The following is a 6808-nucleotide window of genomic DNA, read 5'->3' on the forward strand; positions in this document are numbered from 1 at the left end:
TTCGGAATGGTAGGGCTTTGTGACAAACAAGTAATTAACTTCTCTTTACATAAATATATGTGAATAACATGCATTGGTTTGTCATGGAGACACTACGAATATTGTCTCTAAACAATGAAAATTATCCTTGTGACCATTTAAAAACTACTATCATCATATTTCACCAAAAAAAAAAACTATGTTGGTAAACTATTTTGAGGAATTAGTTTTAGTATTTAAATGTTAATTGGCTTGTTTGAAAGCCTGATTCAGGGTCGGTCCTAAGTTGAGTTGTGGAAGACTCCATACAAAATATAATATTTAATATATATATATATTGTTGACGGTGAGAACTCGTCAACGAAGTTAAGTTAGAAAAAATCAAAGTATATAGCTTAAAAATGAAAAAACTTCACGGATCTAATAAGAAGCTTAGAAGATAGTTGCAGAAAGAAAAAATAGAGAAAATAACTTATATTTCTCTTGGTATAAAGCTACAGTGTTTTTTCAACTCCCTTCAATGTTGAAGTAGGGTTCCCTGTATAATGGGCTCTAATGGCCCATAATACATTGTGGTCCAGGGGATCAGATTGTACACAAGTACATTGTCAAGAGAGTGGTATCAGGTGTAGTGGCGTCGGCTCCAGTACATGGTCAAAGTCTGTGGGAGCACCTCCACTTTAGTACTTGATTGTGCCTCCACTACTCGCCTAGTACGAGTGTCAGAGGAGTGGTACCAGACGTAGTGGTGCAGGTGGTTGTGGTGTCGACTCTGATATAGGGTCAGAGACATGCAGGCCATGTCACCACTCCTCATACTCCCACTACCTGTATGTCATGGGTATTCAGATCAAACATACGGGGTCTTAAAGGTCGTACCCCGTACAAGCTTCGTACTTGTACAATCTCTTTGAATTATACTTAGCTTTTTACCTTTAAATGTTGAAATCTCTGTAGGTCTTCATAGGAGATACGATCTTGAGGCGCATTTCGTGAGACACCTAGTGCATGCAGGGGTCGCGCGCGCGAGAGGGGTGGTGCGCCTAGGCCTCGCGAGACGACTAGGCTTCGCGAGAGGGGCGGTGCGCCTAGGCCTCACGAGACGGCCGGGCTTCGCGAGAGGGGTGGTGCGCCTAGGCCTCATGAGACGGCTAGGCTTCGCGAGAGGGGCGGTGCACCTATACCTCGCGAGACGGCTGGGCTTCGCAAGAGGGGCGCAGGCCTTGCGAGACGGCTAGGCTTCGCAAGAGGGGCGGTGCACCTAGGCACCTAAGCGCGTCTGAGGCATGATCCTGGGCACCTGAGCGTGACACTTAGGTCCGGGTCCATAGGACCTTTAGTGAGGTAAGTGTGAGGCCTCATGTGGGGTGAGACAGGTCAGTTTTGTGAAGGCCTTGTGTGAGGCCAGGGTCTTTCTGGATCATGTCCAATTTGCGATGCATTCACGATGTCCACGAGATTTTGAGGGTGAATGTAAGCCTATCATTGTGCTCTGCGGGTCCCAAGGTAAGTGCCAAGCTCCCTTCTTGAACATTGATCAGGCCTTTGGTTCGATGGTTAAGATGAGCCTGTGGCTCCTATAAATAGGCCTTCATATCTAGCCTATTATTTACACCTTACCTCTTTAGCTTAGTGGTTTTGGGATCCTTGCTCCTTTCAAGAGGTAAGGGGTTCAATCCCCCACAACTTCACTTTTGCTATCTCCTTTTTTTTATACTTTGAGTTCATTTCTTGTATGCCAATATCCATGCAGGTACTTGAGGACTAAGACACCCTTTTCCTTTTGTTTACCTAAAAATAGCTCCTGATGACGCGGTAAGAATTTATTACACGTGGTTGGCACCTGGTAGCGTTGAAGTAAAGGGATGTTGTTCGCCTATCGACCAGATGTTTATTGCTTCATCAGATCTTGCGTTTAGATTCAACCAGTCTGGTCGCATGCTTCAATTTATTTCCTTTAAAATACGCAATCTTGTAATAACTACATTTATTATATTTTCACTTTTTTGCCTTGATACGCTAATATTAAGGATAATTAAGGCCCATTGGCCCATGTAACCCCCTTGAGCCTATAAATATGAATGAGAGGGCTCAAGGAAGGGACTTTTTGAACTTTGAACTTGAATACTCATAGAGAGAGCATAGTGTGATTATCCACCAAAAAGTTGTAATTCTCCTAAGGTTTGTGAAACTCAAGAACGCTGGTTCTTTGATCGCGGCATTTGGATTCAACATTAATAAGAACACTAAGTGGACGTAGGCTATTACCACACAGTTGGGGTCGAACCACTATAAAATACTTGTGTCACTTTCTTCCCGTTTGATTCTCTTCTTAATTTCCCTTTTATTCTTTGTCGTTATTTTGACTCCGTGTCTTTGGCCAAATCAATGGTCAACATTTTGGTGCTTTCATTAAGAGATTAATCAAAAAGCTTTAAGAAACTCAAATGGCGAAGACATCCAAGAGGGTTGGACAGGCTGCTGGCGTTGCGTCATCTTAACCTCCTCTCCTCCAAATGTGGCTGAAAATGAACCACACTTGGATTTTGAAGAGGAGGAAATGGATTCAGAGACGCTGAGGGCAACACTGGGCGTGTTGCAGGATGAGTTGGCCAATCTGAGGGCCAATCAGGAGAATGCAACAGAGACCTTGGTGCTGCAGCAAAGGGAGATTAAGCGTCAACGCCAGGAGCTGAACGAGCGGCAGGCGGACATGGACCGTCGACAGAGAGATGCCACAACCGCTCTTGAAGCAGCCATTCAATTGGCCAGAGGATAGGCTGTACCGGCCTCTCAACCGGATTAGCCACCATATGCACCACCGCAACGAGCCCCCAATCCGAGTCCTCAGCTCCATCCAGCAAGCCCACAAAGGCGGGAGCAGCCACCTGTTGCTCAGGTTGATGTCCCAATTCGGGATCCTGAGCAACAGCCGCCTTCTCAAGCTGGTTGCGACAATCCCCAATGCCAGAGGCAGAATAGGGCCGGGCAGCCTCCCCGCAGCCCTAGACGCCAAGGGCACGATGAGCCAAATCTACCGAGCAGGGGGCAGCGTCCTTCTGCTAACAAAAGGCATAACAAGTCAGGCTCTACGGTCAAGCCCCCCCCCCCCCCCCCACAGCATAATAATGCACGGGGACCTACCGACCAACGCAGGCCTCCCCCTAACGCTCGGGAGATGCCAGCTAGAGGAGGGAACAGTGTGACCAGTCGGTCGCGCCATAGTCAGTCGCAGTTTAGGGACGACCATGATTATAATGAGGCCGATCCTGACAGAAGGAATGCTGGTCGCGGGCATGAAGAAAGAGGTAGAGACAGGAACCCGCCACCAAGAGACAATAGGCCTGCGAACCATAACGCTGGGGGGAAACCCCGACAGCATAATGTCTTTGATCGACTAGGTGCTAGCGAGCAAAGGTGCAGGGATGATGACTTGAGGGACGTACTCAACGACAGACGTGAGAGGCACGATGAGTACGCTCCTCCAGCACCAGTCGCCCCAGCGATCCCAGACGTGGTTCAGGCTTAAATTGATGCTCTAAACTAGGCAGTACAACAGCTAGTCGGGAGTCGGACATCCCACATAGAGTACGACCGGAGGAGAGGCACTCCGTTTGTGCAGAGGATTGTTGTGGCAGAAACCCCCAGCAAGTTCAAAATGACAGTACTGCCGAACTTTGATGGGTACGGGGACCCGGTATCTCATGTGAACAAGTTTGAGATACAAATGAATATTCAGAAGGTGTCGGATGATGCCCGCTGCAGGATCTTCCCCGCCACCCTAGCCGACACTGCCCAGGAGTGAATCTTTAAGTTCCCTCCTGCTAGTATAGTATCATGGGAAATATTCGTAAAGGAATTTTACGGACAATTCTACATGGGTCACGTACATCCCACTGAGGCCAACCAGCTAGTGGAGATATGCCAAAAAGAGGGAGAGCCCTTAACGGTGTACGTCTAGTGCTTTATGCGAGCAGCAGCTGGAGCCAAAACAGTGGGAGATGATGGAAAGATGATGGCCCTAACTGTTGGGGTTAGACGCCATTCTCCCCTCTGGAACAACCTAAGAAAGAATGGGGTAAAGAGTACCCAGGAGTTTCTGGATCGAGCTGATCGATACATCAAGCTCGAGGATGCGATCGCCAACGAGGGGAAGTCTCTTACTAAGGACAAGGGGCCTAAGGAAGATCCCGCCAAAGCTGCCAAGGGGTCAGATAAACCCAATGGCAACGGGAACGGAAATGACAGAAATGGTGGAAAAAGGGCAGGCAATGAGCCATCAACATCTGAAAATAAACGCCCCAAGGGAAATAAATATGAGCCAAGATTCACCAACTATATGGCCCTTGTCGAAAGTAGGGCAGAGGTCTACCAGGCGACCAATGCCAATGTCACTTATAAGCGACCAATGCCAATGTCCCTTATAAGCGACCAATGCCTATAAGGAAGGATATCTCCAAGAGAGACACAACAAAATTATGTCGTTTTCACAATGACTACGTACATGACATCAATGAGTGTAACCAGTTGAAGGACGAGATTGAGTTCCTGATCAGGTAGGGACACGTAAGAATTATGTATGGGCCGCAAGAGGGTCTCAGCGAGAGGCTCAAGGTGGCAACGAGCAGGTGCTTGCACGCCAGCGCTCGCCACCTTTACAGCCAGCTCCTGTGGCAGGTACGTTACTCACCATCTGTGGCGGCCCACACCTTGTAGGGGATAGTGGGAAAGCAAGGGAGTGATACACTCGGACTTTACACCACGACCAGGGCATCGAGATCATGAGTGTGGAGGATTGAGCACCAAAGAAATCTTGAACAGAGAAGGAGTTGATAACCTTATCTGAAGACGATGCTCAGCACGTCCGATTCCCACACTTCGATTCGGTGGTCGTTGACGTCCAAATTGCCAACATGATGGTTAAAAGGGTGTTGGTTGACACAGTAAGCTCAGTCAACATCTTGTATAAGTCTTCACTGGAAAGGATGAGGTTTTCCATCAAGGACTTGAAGCTGTGCAACCAAACCATATATGGTTTTTCTGGCGAAGGGCTCGCCCTGACGGGGTCGATTAGGCTCCCAGTTACACCAGGAACTGCGCCTGTAAACATGACATTACTCACTACTTTCATAGTAGTTGATTGTCCTTCAGCGTATAATGTTGTAATTGGGAGGCCAATTTTGGTCGACCTGCGAGCCGTTACCTCAATTTGGCACCTTTCCATGAAATTCCCAACCGACGCAGGGGTAGGAGCATGTTGGGAAACCATCGAGAACCGAGGGAGTGCTACAACGCCTCGATATCTAAGGCGAAGAAATGTGGATCGAGGGAAGCTTCCGGGAAAGAGTTGCAATTGGCCAGTGATGTACAAGCCCAATTAGGTGATGGTGTCACCAAATAGGGTATTTCCCAAAGTGAGGATAGGGATTTAGATCCTCGCTTTGGGGATTTTGATGAAGAGATAGAACCCATCGAGGACCTTGAAGAGGTCCAACTCGATGAAGCAGATCCGACTAGGGTTGCGAAATTCGATAAAAACTTAGAGACAACAACGAAACAAGAACTGGTGGAATTTTGAAGGAAAAACCAGGAATTCTTTGCCTGGTCGCATAAAGACATGGTCGGAATAGACCCTACGGTCATTAGCCATGTTATGAACATAGACAAGAGTTTTCCACCAGTACAAAAGAAAAAGGAGGCTACTCGACAAAGACAGATCAAAAGCTCTAAAGGAAGAAGTCGAGAAGCTAAAGGAGAACGGATTCTTCAGGGTAGCGTTTTATCCATCCTGGGTCTCTAATCCCGTACTAGTTCCCAAGCCGAATGGCAAATGGAGAACATGCGTGGATTTCACAGGCCTTAATAAAGCCTACCCTAAAGATTGTTTCCCACTCCCTAGAATCGACTAGCTGGTCGATGCCACTGCAGGGCATGAGATCCTCTCATTCATGGATGCATACTTCGGGTACAATCAGATCAGTATGAATCCACCTGATGAGGATCACACTAGCTTTCAGACCGATACAGGGCTTTACTGTTACAAAGTAATGCCCTTCGGTTTGAAAAACGTTGGTGCGACTTACCAGCGACTAGTCAATCACATGTTCAAGGACCTGATCTATACAAACGTGGAAGTATATGTTGATGACATGCTGGTTAAGTCAAAAAAGGCAGAAAGACACGTAGGGAACTTGCAAGAGTGTTTCAACATCTTGAATAAATATCAGATGAAGCTGAATCCTTTCAAGTGTTCCTTCAGAGTTGGATCAGGGAAATTCTTGGGATTTATAGTAAACTCACGAGGAATTGGATTAAAGCACTGATTGATATGAAATTGCCAACAAAAATCAAGGATGTTCAAAGATTAACCGAAAGAATTGGTGCTCTCAGTAGATTTATTTCCAAATCGACGGACAAATGCGTCCCATTTTTTAATCTACTCAGAGGCAACAAGAAGTTCGAATGGAAGGAAGAGTGTGAGCAAGCTTTTAAAGCTTTAAAGACTCATATGTCGCAGCCACTGATTCTATCGAAGCCAGTTGATAAAGAAAATTTGTTCATCTACTTGGCGATCATGGAATATGCTGCTAGTGCTGTTCTAGTAAGAGAGGAAGAGGGCATGCAGAAGGCCATCTATTATGTAAGCAAAAGGCTAATAGGAGCAGAATTGCGGTAACCACCTATTGAAAAATTAGTCTATTGCTTGATCTTAGCCTCCAGAAAGCTGCGGCCATACTTCCAAACTCACCCAATCACAGTTTTGACCGACTAACCTCTACGGCAAGTTCTGCAGAAACCAGAAGTCGCTGGCCGATTATTGAAATGGGCG

Source organism: Humulus lupulus, chromosome 5 (assembly GCF_963169125.1).
Source record: "Humulus lupulus chromosome 5, drHumLupu1.1, whole genome shotgun sequence".
Classification (NCBI taxonomy): Eukaryota; Viridiplantae; Streptophyta; class Magnoliopsida; order Rosales; family Cannabaceae; genus Humulus; species Humulus lupulus.